The 13,351-nt window shown below is 50.0% G+C and overlaps 1 protein-coding gene across 3 annotated transcripts in view; it reads right to left on the bottom strand.

Moving 5' to 3' along the window:
- The window catches only part of PHF20 (PHD finger protein 20), a 69,771-nt gene extending 61,347 nt beyond the window's left edge, over positions 1 to 8,424 (bottom strand). For all 3 annotated transcript variants that reach the window (XM_082292613.1, XM_082292615.1, XM_082292614.1), the window contains exons 1-3: positions 8,303 to 8,424; positions 6,099 to 6,145; positions 4,635 to 4,683 (exon numbers count right to left, since the gene is read on the bottom strand). The gene's annotated coding sequence lies outside the window, so the exon portion shown is untranslated. The remainder of the gene's footprint in view (positions 1 to 4,634; positions 4,684 to 6,098; positions 6,146 to 8,302) is intronic.
- Between the last annotated feature and the right edge of the window lie 4,927 nt (positions 8,425 to 13,351).

Here is a 13,351-nt window from a genome sequence, read left to right as displayed (position 1 = left end):
ATGATATTCTTCCATCAAGTGCTCCCACTGAAAGGGGAACTGGAGGCACAGAAGGTAAAGATCACTGGTTGATAGAACAATTTACTGAAAACAGCAATGAGGGAAGAAAATGAACTGTAATAGCAATGGTATTAAGAACAGAAGTGTACAGAAGAGGCAAGCAGTTCACACGTGAATGCTCACTGCAGAGGCTGACACAACCCAACCACAGCCATGCCACCTGACCTGGAAAGGACCCCTTCCCCCATTCCCAGAAAATGATGTGAGGTAGCGCAGAATTTCAGTACAGGTCAGCAGGCTGCTGTAATCCAAACTAGAGAGACACTTAAGAGACCCTTACAGACACTCCCTCTGCAAATCCACATCAAATTCTAGCCACACCCTCTTCTGGTTACTACAAAAATTAACCTTGTCCTGGCTGGAACCAGGACATTATCCATCCCTTATTCTATACCACGTACATCATGCCCAAATCCTAACCCCTTTCCCACTATACACACATATATATATAGACATGGATATCTACACAAGCACAGGTATCATTTCCGTTGTCAATGGCTGTCCCTCCAAGATGTCTGTTGAGTTTATTTAGCCCAAGACTGTAGGTTCCGTCCATCCTGTATGTTCTAGGGCAGGAGGGCTGGTTGCAAACTGCATCAGGATTTTATGACTGGTATATCTGGAGCAGTCTATACACCTTGTCCAGGGTAGTTATGGCACACAGTGGCATTGTCATTCAGCAACCCGTATTATACAATTCAACATTACAGACTCTTCTCACCCCACAATCAAATCCCTTTGAGGTACACATCATGTTTGCCTGTCCCTCTGCATTACCTAAGTGCACCCAGGTCCTTGAGCAAAAACAATCCCACAAGATGGGCTTGTCTTTGTCTGAGGTAGGACTAACAAAATTGTCTTCCCTAATGTATTCCTCATATTCCAGCCCTCATGGGGACTTTATCCCTTTCTACAGAATGTGGAAGATTTGATTGGGAAGAGCCAGCTTGATTGGTGGAGCCTCAAGCGTTAACTAACCAAGTGGCTTTTGCTACATGTAGATTTCAATGTTTGAAGGTTCCCCACCCATTGCTTTCAGTATGGTTGTTAACAGATCATCATGCTGTTCAAGTTTTCCCAGAGGCTGGTCTATAAAGGAATATGATACACCCACTCAATCCCGTACTCTGTGGCCCAGATGTCTACGATTCAGTTGTCCAACTCAATTCTTTCTGGAGTGCCATGTTGCCACAGGACTTGCTTTTCAAGGCCCAGATGGTGTTCTGGGCAGTGCCGTGAGGCATGGGGTAGGTCTCCAACCATCCAGTGGTACCTTCCACCACTGTCAACAGGTAACACTTGCCTTGGCGGGTCTGCAAGAATGTGATGTAATCAATACGGCAGGCCTCCTCATATTTGTATTTTGACCATCACCCCCCACACCACAGGGGCTTTACCCACCTGGCCCTGCTTGACTGCAGTACACATTTCACAGTCATGGATAACCGTGGACACCATCTCCCAGACTAAGTCCACTCCGTGGTCATGAGCCCATCTGTAATGTTGCCACTCTTTCCTGATGACAAGGCGTCATGAGCTGCCCACTGAGCTAGAAATAATCCACCTGAGGCAATTTAACCTTGGCAGCCTGATCCACCTGTCCATTGCTGCAATGCTCTTCAGTAGCCCAACTCTTGGGTACATGTGCATCTACATGACACACTTTTACAGTCAATTTCTCTACCCAGGCAGCCATGTCTTGCCACACTTCAGCAGCCCAGATGGGTTTCCCTCTGCACTGCCAACTGGTCTTTTTCCATTGGTCCAGCCACCCCCACAGAGCATTTGCCACCACCCATGAGTCAGTGAAGAGGTAGAACATTGGCCATTTCTCTCATTCAGCAATATTTGAAGACAACTGGATAGCTTTCAGCTCTGCAACCTGACCACCTTGTCCTTCAACAGCTTCTGCAACTCACTGTGTTCTGCAGAACTCACATGGCAGCTTTCCATCTTCAATTTGTCCCTATAGTATGACAGGAATCAGCAGAGAAGAGAGAGCATCGCTTTTCTATTTCTGGTAGCTGATTATATCGTGGGGCCTCCCTAGCATGGCGACACCTTTTCCTCCTCCTCTTCTGATGGTACTGATATTTTTGCCTTCGCGCCACTTTGTGATGATTTCCAAGATCCCTGGGCGATTAGGGTTTCCTGCTGAGCTCCCTGTGCGGTCAGAGCGATCCACTTACTCCACGCAGCATCAGTGGCACGATGTGTGGAAGGGAATTTCCTTTGGACATCCAGTCCGACCGGCAGTCAGGGTGCCAGAAAGTGCTGTGCTTCAGTCAATCACTTCTGAGGCAGCTCCAACCCCTCCATAAGCTGCCAAGGTCTCTTCTTCAACAAGGGTGTAACAGGCCTCAGATCCTCTTTATCACCAAATCTAGAACCCAAGGGGCTGTCTTCAAGTCTCCACGGGTACTTTTTGTCAGAGACTCCAGGAAGGACCATGCTTCCTAGTTGCAATGTAGAGCACATTTTTCACATCTTACCCTGTCCTGACTGGCCCATTGACAGACAAAACCTTTGTTTAATTTGTCCAAAACTTCTTGTTGTTGTTCAGGACAATTGTTGTTCTCATATGACAGAGAGGGCTTATAATCTTGACTATCTTACAGAATATGCATCCTCCAAAAACCCACAGTACCTAAGAAAGCCTGTGTTTCCTTTTTGCTGACTGGACACACTATTTTGATGACCACATCCACTGGACTCTCACAACACCCATCTTTGGCATTTTATTCCTAGGAACTGAATTTTCTGGGCAAGTCCCTGATCTTGGCAAAAACAGCCTTCAGCAGGATTTGGATTATTTTTTCCCCTCTCTCAAAAACCTCCTCTGATGTGTTGCTCCCATACAATGATGTCATCAATGTACTGCAAGTGTTCTGGAGCCTCACCCTTTTCCAGTGCAGCCTGCAGCACTCCATCGCAGATGGTGGGACTGTACTTCCACCTCTGGAGCAGTCAGTTCCAGGTGTACTGGAAGCCCCTCCAGGTAAACACAAACAGTGGCCTGCACTCTGCTGCTAAAGGAATGGAGAAAAACACACTGGCAATGTCAGTGGTGGCATCACTTTGCTGACCTGGACTTCAGTTCATACTGAAGTTCCAGCACGTCTGGCACAGCAGCACTCAGCGATGGTGTGACTTCATTCAGGCCACAATACTTCAGTCAGTCTCCACTCTCCACTGCACTCATGCACTGGCCATATAGGACTATGGAACATTTCCTCTCCAACCTGCTTGAGTCTTTCAAGTCTGTCCACAGTCTTGGACAGTTCACAGCCAAGGCACAGGTCAGTCAGGAGGAAAAAAGATGATCTCATATTGTCAGAGTCAGGTAGTCACCTGGAGCACTTCTTGTCCTCCTTATTTCATTGACATAAATGTCAACGCACTGGTGTAAAACAACGGTGTGCTCTGCACAAACTTCTGCCACATGGATTGTTGTGAAAAACTGGAGCAAACAATTACTGGCTCAAATCAACTACAGGGGAGGGGGCAGGGCAAGTTCTGTGGAACGTGGGAGGGGCACTGCTCCATTCCATACCCTTGCCCCCAGGAACCTCTAGTCCAGCCCAGAATGACTGTCAGGCACTGGCACACCGCAAGCAATGCCCCACACCCCATGCTTGCAGCTTCAATCTAGCCCCAGAGTGGCTGGATGACCAGAAGCCCCACCTGGGGGGCATAGCCACAGGAGGCCAGAGCAGATAAAACCCACTGCTCTGAGATGCATGTGGTCACACCCCTATAGTTCTTGGATTTTATGATAGCTGAGATTGCACTGGGATTGAAGATAGGAGCTGCATCTTGGTTTTCTCTCTTTTTCACTCCTAACTTCCTCTTCTTGGAATATGGGTAATTTAAGGTTGGACGGGTAAAGTTTGCTAAATGAAGTGCTTTATTCTGATTGACCGTTTTGTTTCAAATTTTGCCAAATTCCTGCTCTGCTAAAGTTTGCCAGTTAAGTTTGGTTTTTTAACCTCCTGAGAATGCTGCCACATTTCTCCGGTGTGCTCACCTCAGGGAAAAGTAGTACCCCTTTCAAATCAACTTGTCAAGCAAGCACTGGGGCTCAACATTTATGTACACAGGACCTCATCTGGATTTATAGGAGGACTGCTCGTTATTTGAATCCCTACAGATTATCCCCAGCACAGCTAATTGTCTCAGGCTGTGGATACCTTTCTCTACGATGTTCCACCTGCTTGGGCACCTATTAGATCATCCTTGAGAGTAACATTCCCTCACGCTTGACAGGAGCTGCCTCCAGAAGCTAAAAGTTTGTCCTCTTCCTGATCCTCTGGTCAATGCCTGCATCCCAGGAGAGGGATCCCCGTTGCTTGGCTACATTACCACCCAGTGCCTCACCATCAGCTGCAATATCCCAGCTCTGAGGTTGCTCTGGGTGTTCCAGCAGCACAGTATATACTCACAGCAGGATGCTAAACCTAAGATTTTTTTATCACCAAGCATCAACATGAATTTTAGCTATCAGATAAAAAAATATTATGACTGAAAATAGAAGGAGCAAGTCAGAAAGCACAAAAATTATCTGGTTACAGTACCTGCAGCAGTAACTGGACTTGGGACTTCTGACTCCTAGAAGAAATCTACCTGTAAAAACACCCATTAAAAAAAAATGCTAAGAAACAGTTTTCACAGATAATTTGCAGCACCTGCAACATCGACCACTAAAAATCCCACAGGTCATTGTTTCCACTCAGTCACTATACAGTGTTCTGACACCTAGACGTGGCATTCTGTATTATTATTTCATTGCTTCCTGCCTTGACAGAGCCAAATCTACCCTACTTGTTGATAAAGAGGATATCTTCAAGACAGCCAAATAAAGGAAAATCTTCCAAATTATACTGCCATTAGAACTGATGAAAAATTATGTCTTTATTTAAGATAATTCATTAAGCAGACCCATCATCTGTGCATACCCCACCCTGTAAGAAGGATGTGACTCCCTTTTTTTTTTTTTTTTAAAGAAAAGAAAGGGGTGCACTTCAAGGCTGCTTGCAGACTTGTCTCACAGCTTAGAGATGAAAGGACAGCAGGAAAAACAAACACAAAAACGTAAGTGCCTATTTCTGCAAGCCTGGTAACAGCAACAGATGACAGCTGCAGCGTAGGCAAGTGACTGATACAAATACACGGGATCACGTAGCAAAAAAAGCCATTAGCAAACTACAGTATAGGGAAGACTCAATTCCAGCCTGGTGTACTCACAACCCCTGCTATGCCAACACATGCTTTTAAAACTAACTAAAATCCTAACTCAAACCCTACCAATAGCACTGTTTTTGCATCACTGATGCACAGGTCTAGGCTAAAGATGCTCAGCTCTACATCTGGAGCACGGAGGCACTGAAGATAGTTTCCTGACTCAATGACACTGTGGAACAAAAGGATGTTCTCCACTTCCTTGGGAAAGAAGTGCTGATTTTAAGCAGTAGAAAAGTAAGTCAATTTTGAAACCAGTATTTTAACATCAGCAACAAGATCAGGAAAGCTCTTTGGTGCCAACTTCATATTAAAAGCAAACAAACAAACCAACCTGCACAATAAGCAATAGTGCTTCCTCTCTTTCCATTAATACAGGCTACAAAGCTGAAGACACAGATGGACGCAGTTTTCCTTTTTAATCAATTTCCTTTTAAACAATCTTAAGAACTCCATTTCAGGCAGGTTTATGAAAAAGTAAGGAAGACTGTCGCTGGCTACACTTAAGTAAGGCTGGTTGAAAGTTCTCAAGCCCAGTAAAAACACACAGAGGCATGTCAACAAACTAACGTGCCTCAGAAAGGAGTGTTTATATTCCAATATGCATTATTATCTGCTGCCAGTCAGCATGGACACAGTATACACCCATGCACGCATGATCATTTAAGCCTGGTGCTTGCAGTCACAAAAATACTGAAACGCCAGTAGTTCCAAAAGGTCCTTAGCAATCTACAGGCCATGTAGCTATTGGTATTTGGACAGCAAGGACAAACCAAGTGTTCCAAGCCACCATTTCTCACCTGAAGAAAGTATCTTCCTGCAGGAAGTACAAGGACTCAAAACAAACCTGTAGGCAAGCAAGAGCAGAAGTATGAAGATAATGAATTAATTGAAGCAAAAAATAAAAGAATAGACTTACTCAGAAGTACAATGAACTCATAAGCACTTCACAAGACTTCTCAATATGATGCACCAGTCCAAAGGATATGCAACTGTTCTTTTTTCTTAAGATTTAAAAAAACACCCTGTATCCATGCAACTAGACAACCATCAAGAGCACAGTTTAAATACTAACAACGACCACTTGTAGAGCTGAGCAATAAATCCTTCCCCTGTCCCATGTACATTCTTTAGCTCAGTTCACAGTGCAAGTGCTCACATGTGTACAGGACAGTGTCACGCAGGCAGGACAGCCAGTGTCAGCCTGTCAGTCTGACAAATTACAGCTACAGACTATACCTATCTTCTACAGATGCAGTTATAAACAAAATACGCAGTTATAAACAAAATCTGCAGTTACAAAGAATTTATTTCTATTATTTCTATCCCTACCATTAAATTAGGGGTTGCACTCTCCTTTCCTGGCCAAGAGGGAGAATTTAAGTCAATATCATTGCCTAGGTAATGCAGGAAATACAAGAGCAAAAGAAAGTGCTACAGAGAGCTTAGCCAATTAAAGCTAAGAATTAATTACATGCTTCTTACATTTCAGTCAAGGCAGTACCGTTATGAGCAATTACTGCCCTAGCCTCATTCCCAACTTAACCTTAAAATTACAGGGGAACAGATTTTACCCTCAGCCTGCTCAAGTAAAATTTTATTTCCATTGAGGAGACATCCACAAAGTTACCAGCAAGAGCGTAAACTACTGAACTCTTCCACAAGCTTAGGTCAAATAACACGCATTCATCTAAGCCACCTTTATTTATTACTACGAAGCTATTAGAAGTCACACAAAAATTAAAAGAGAGAATTATATTATGACTGATCTTTGCTTAAGTCTTCTCATTCGACTTTTTTTTTTTTTTTTTGGAACTGGTTCTGCGAAAGGATCCTTACTCATTACAGAAAATTAAATGAAGCCAGGCCAAAAGCAGTTGTTACAGAGATGCTCAATTACAAGCTGCTGTACAGATACTTACAAAAGGTTAATTCAAGTCATCAACATTGCTTTAACAATTTGTTTAATTCTCCTACTGCATACAACACCAAAATTCTGTAGTCAAGTGACATTTTATTCAACTTGGACTCATCAACTTTCAGATATCCTTCCTGATTTGTTTTCAAGCATTTGGGCTAGAAACAATAGCCTGGGATCACAGAAACATCTCTGGTACTCAGATTTTCAGTAAGTAAAGGAGACAAAACTGTTTCCCGAAACTGTACCTATTTCAATTAAGCAAGCCCTGGAATGGCTACAGATTACCAACTGGTACAAATATCCACTTTGCTGCAATAAGCCGTATCTGAACACAGACCTGTCACGAAGAACACCACTGTGCCTCCAAACCGTACGCATTACACAGGTACATGAGGCAGCTTTGGGGTAAATGCAAAGGTCCACCGTAATCTCTGTTCTTTTAAAACGGTTTACAGGGACAGAATGCAGCGCGATAAAGAAATGCTCCAGAATTAATGGGACAGAAAAGTGACGGAAGCCTCCCCCTGCCGTGCTAAACATCTGGCAGGGCAAGTACCTGCTCCGCGCGGGTTCCGCACTCCCCGGGACCGGCTCAGGTGCAGCCACCTCGCCGAGCACCCCCGGGACCAAACCCGCCGGGGCTCCGCAACTCACGTTCCCGCAGCATCCCGCCCGCCCGGCGCCGTTCCGGACCCGTCAAATCCCCGGCTCGGGCCCCGGTGCCGCCGCAAGGTCACTCGGCCGCCCCCGCCGGACGGGCCCGCGGCGCCTGCGCTCGGCCCGCACAGACTCACCTGCCCGCGCAGCTCCGCGGGCCGCCGCGCGCGGGTGGGCGGCGAGAGGGAGCCAGGGACGGGGGAGCGGCCGGGGCCGGCCCGAGCCGCGGGCCTCAGCGAGGCGGGAGCGGCCCCGCTCGGCGCCCCGGGGCCGCAGGCGGGAGGCGCCGCCCGGCCCGGCCCGGCCCTTTGTGCGCGGGGACGCGCCCGCCCGGCCTCCCTCCCCGCGTCTCCCCGCCGCGCCGCGGGCCCGCAGCGCGGGGCTGGGCAGGCGACCCGGCCTGCCCGGGCGCCGCCGCGCTCTTACCGTGGGATCTGTACGGGAAAAAGGGTTAGAACGGAGCCGCCCCGCCCGGGCCCGCGGCGCGCCGAGCCCCGCGCACCGACCGCAGCCGCACAAAATGGCCGCCGCGATGCGGCGCCGCCGGGGGGGCGGGGGCCGCGGGAGCCCCGCCCACTCCGGCCGGAGGGCGCGCGCAGGGGACGGGGCTGAGGCGGGGGCGAGGGGGCGGCCCTGGCGAGGGAGCCCCGGGGAGCGGCCCCGCCGGGCCGGGCCGTGCTGCCGCGGCGGGGGAGCGGGCGGTGGTCTCGGAGCGGGGGAGCTCCGCCCACAGCACAGCCACAGTGCCCTGCGGGGGGCGGCACAGGGCTGAAATACAGGGGAGAGTTGGCGGCCTGACTGACCCCTTGAGCCCCCCGTGAGGCGGATGCCGGGATGCGGGCGCTCGTCCGCGCACCCGCCCCTGGCTGTCGCAGCCACCGCCGGCTGGGCTCGGTGCCTTCTACTGGTGTCCCACGTGCCCGGGATCGGGTGAGCCTGAGCAGTGCCCATCCGAGGGGATCGTCACTGTCCCTGAGCCCTGTTCACCCTCTGGTACAGCCAGAGGGACTGCGGGCTCTGCTGTGGATAACAGAGCTGTTCAGGGGCAAATTCATTTTATTTTCTCTTTTTTTGGTAGTTTTATGCTAGATTAAAGCCCAAACTAGATTGCCACAGAAGAGCAAAAATCTATGCACGCTGGAATTCTTAATGTCAAATATTACAGTGTGTGTGACTGTGGGTGGATAAATTCTCCCTGGTTCAGGTAGGTTTCCTGGGATAATCCTTGAATTTCTGCTCAGAGGCCACAGACCAGCAGAGGATTGCTGCCTGTCAGGTTTCGTGATTGAAAGAGTAACTGCTGTGGCCAAGGCGTCCACAAACATAGTGCCAGGGCTGCAGGTGCTGTTGGGCTTTGGAGGAAGACACAACATGGCCCAAGTGCTTTTCCCTTCTGTCTTCCTTCTTCTCCAGCTGCAAGAACTGCTGTTGCTGCAGAAATCTGGCTGGTTCTTTGACATCAGCCTCAGCCCACTGCCACAAGCATCGCAGGACCCAGAGAGCACAAAGGATGGTTTAAAGCAGACTGTCCCCGTCACTGTACAGCACAATGTGCTAGTGCTTTTCTGACAGAGCCTGTGAACTGTGTGCTGGGAATCTGTGGTAGCAGAGTGGCCTGCTAATAATACTGCAACAGGGGAAAAAAAAAAAAAGGGTTGAAAATACAGTTTTGAGTTTGGATTTATATTTTAACCTTGAAATCTCACAAGGGGTCTTAATATCACAGGTTTCTAGAAGAGAAAAAAAAAATTGCTGAAAGAATTAAAATAGAAAGCAGCTGGAAAATAACTCTAAAGTTTTGAGAGAAATAGAAATTTATTTTATTTTTCCAAAATATCAGCATAGTGTTTGTGTAATGGGTTTTTTGACAGCACTATATTTTATTCTGGAGTTTCATCACTTGAAAAAAACTACAGGCTCTTAGCACACCTGCCGTGAGAACCACTTCCTTCTCCTCCGAAACGGGTGTTCCTAGAGCCCACTGGAATCCTTTGCTTTGCTGTTCCCACTGAGAGCACATGGCTTTTGGCATTTCAGGGTTGTGTCTGTGCCAGTTTGTGACATTTCTCCTTGTCTGCTGTACAGGGGTCCAGCTTCTCTATCTGATGTAAGTGTCCATGGTTAAAATGATCAGGAATGCTCAGACATTTGCCATACTTGCCTGTTCTGGCTGGCCACAGAGCGGCAGCCCTTCCCAGGGAACAGGAACGGTGCTCCACCACAGACACCTGGCTGGTCTCTGCGTGTTCTGATGCGGGTCACAGACAGACCCTGCTTGGATCAGCTGGATCAGTTCAGGCCCAGTGTTTCCCCACACATCAAAGAAAGTAGTAAATTTGGACAAACTAAGCTTTGCAGCCCAGGAAGGAGCCCACACTGGTGAGAACAGAGGCAGGCAGCACTGCTTTCCTCTTATCCTCTCTGCTCATCAGACCCTGCCAAGATTTTGGGCAGAGACCTTCTTCCTCTTGCCCTTGCTGAGCTGCTCCAGTTCTGTGCTGTGAACTTCAGTGGATTTCCCTGCAGGGATGTCACCATGCTGGGAATATCACAGTCCATGCCAGCTGAATGTGGTGCAGGGCTCACAGCCCTTGTGGCTGGGCAGGACATGTGGCACAGGGAAGTTGGGGCGCAGCCGATGCTGCTCCTCCGCCTGGCGAGCTGGAGAAGAGCTGCAGCTGGAGCGTGCCAGAAACTGCGTTGTGAGGAGAGGACACCATCCCTGGGCTATGCCCCTCGCTGTTTCCCAAGAGACCCGTGGTAATCACTGCACCTCCAACAGATTGCTCTGCCTGTCTCCTGCCTTTGTGCAAGGAGCGAGGCTGGCAGGACTCTGCAGTGCAAAAGCTGCCCCAAGGAACCAGACGGGCTGGAGGAACGGGCACCGGAGACCTCACCAAATGCAGCCAAGAAGGGGTAGGAAGTGACAGCAGATGGGGAACAGCAGAAACCAGGGCAGGGGAGACTGAGAAGGTGGCAGAAAGGTGTCTGGGCTGAAGGGGAGCCTGAGGAAAGGGGAGGAGAGGGCTTTCCCTCAGCCTGTGTTTCTCTACTCGATTCACTTGTTTCTCAAGACGTGAATCAGGAATTAGATATTGCCAGGGATGGGCCAAATATCCAGTTTGCTGCAATTTCCCCAGTTGTGGCTGCTTGGCCATGACAGGGAAGAAGGTGTAAAAAGGGAAAGGGGGAAAAGCAGAGCCCAAACTGGGCATCTTTGGTGTGGCAATTCCTCCCATTCCTTCCTGCTGTCAAGGACACTTTGCCTCACAGAATGACAGGACAGGGGAGGGGGGAAGGGGCCTGTGAACAGGAGCTCTCACAGCTGGGTCCCATGGAGGGGCTGGCCCACAGGGCTGTCCAAAGGGGCCTCCAGGAGGTCACCCCTCCCCCCGGGTGTGGTGGGCAGTTTCTGTGTGACGCAGTGCCAGCGCAGTGATGTGACAATGCGGTGATGTGACATCACCATGATGTAACAATGCCCCATGGCTATATTTAGCCAGGAGACCAGCTGTTGTGTCTCTGTTGGAGCAAGAGTCAACGTGGGATCACAACACCATGAGAGGTCTTGGAATGAGCTGTGGAGCTCCATCTCACTGCTGGTGTCCTGCCAAAAGGCAGAGGCACTGCTGAGTGCACTGGGAATTAGGGGGGAGGAGAGCAGTGGGCCGACAGAGAGGGCTCTGCTGGGTAGCCTGGGACACAGGGTGATGCTCTAGGGCCTTAGGACTGCTGTGCAGGAAGCTTATTGAGCAACACCTGGGTGTCTGTGTCTTTCCATCTCAGCCCTGGAAGACCACACCCGGGAGAAAGAGATACCAGGAAAATGGACCCTGAACTACTGAACCTCCCACTCGCAGTCAAGATCCCTGTGGCACCTGGATCCAAGCCTGTCTTCTTCAGGGGAAAGCTGGGTGAAAAGGTAGAGGGAGTAGAAGGGTAGAATATCTCTCCTCTTTCAAAGAGTCCCATCATGCAGAGATGTTCTTGTGGCCACCTGCTCTATAGAAGGAGCTGCAGCCCTTCAACTGGACGGGGTGGGCAAGGAAAGCTCCAGGCTACCGGAATTCAGAGGAAAAAGCACTTGTCCATCTTGGCACTGGTTTCTGGCACTGTGCATGTGTGAGGCTGGGCCCCTGCCTGCAGCAGGCAGCTGTGTGTGTCTGGGTGCTAGGGCAACGAAGCTCATCCCACAATGTCAAGACAGGCCCTGGGGCACCTTTGAGGGAGATTCCAATCTTCTCCTGCTTGCCTTCTTGGCACCCTAGGAATAGCTTGGGCTTCTCTGCTTGGGGAATACATGCACTGTTGTTGTCCGGCTTGCACTGCACCTTCCCAAGGTAGAGTCTTTCTGTAGGCAAAGGCAGCCAACACAGCCCTTGGGCCTGCCTAACCCAAAGAGACTGGTTTCATTCATTCTACACTGGCTGCATTTGAGCCTTTGAAGGTTCATTTGTGGATGGGTCTGCAGTTCTTCCTGGTGGCCTAAGATACCTATTTGCTGGTGGGGTTTGTCTTCTCTCCCTAACCCATCACAGCCCAGCCTGGCCCAGCCCAGCCCTGTAGTCTTTCTGTGCAGGTCTCTCTGCCTACAGAAGGATGGAGAAGACCTTCACCTTTTCACAAGTACCATGTGGTACCTCTTTGCTGCTCTCTCCTGCCTATTTCATACTCTGGAAACTCTCTCTTACAGCTCCCCCCGCCATATCCTTATTTCAATCTGGATGATCCCTACTTGCACCAATTTAGCCTGAAATACAACTGCCTGCATGACCCCCACCTTCGGGACTACCACAAGCGCAAGGACATCCTGCGGTTGCTGAAGAAACAGGGTGTTGTCACCTGTGACAACAAAGTAGGTTTGGATATCAGGCTGATCAAGAACAGCCCTCTTCAAGCGGGGCTCACACAGCCCTTGCTGCAGCCGCCTGCTGCCAGAGGGCAGGGCCATGTGCTGGTGTCCCTGATAGCAGAAGCAGCACCAACATCCCCCTGGCAAGTCCCAGTCTTGCCCTTCTCAGGCTGTCCCATGCTCCCTTCATGAAGAGGAGGCAGCCAGGGCGAGGCCTGGAGCCAGGGCAAGGAGCCCCACTCAGCCCTGGCTGGGGGAACATCAGGGGCCCTGACACCAGGGCAGGGGGGAGGGCTTGGGGGCAGCTTCCCTCCCGCTGGGCTCGGGCTGTTTTGGGGATGGCCATCTGCATGGCTTGACAGTGCTTGGGGGATTCTGCCCTCGTCCCTCCACAGGTGGTTTGCACTGTGAAGGACTTCAATGAGTACAGGCAGTACCTGACCAGGCTCAAGCTGGAGGCAGAACAGATCTTGGGGCAGCAAGAGGTAGGCAGAGTGGGGTGTTCAGGGGCACGGGGTGGCGGTGCCCAGGGCTGGGGCGTTCCTTGAGGGGGACGTGGTCAGTGCAGAAGAGAGGAGGGCTGTGCAGCTGGGCCGAGTGCAGTGGTGGGGAAAGGACTCAGC

Source organism: Coloeus monedula (genome assembly GCF_965178545.1).
Source record: "Coloeus monedula genome assembly, chromosome: 17".
Lineage (NCBI taxonomy): Eukaryota > Metazoa > Chordata > Aves > Passeriformes > Corvidae > Coloeus > Coloeus monedula.
This window is presented reverse-complemented; position numbering and strand designations above follow the sequence as displayed.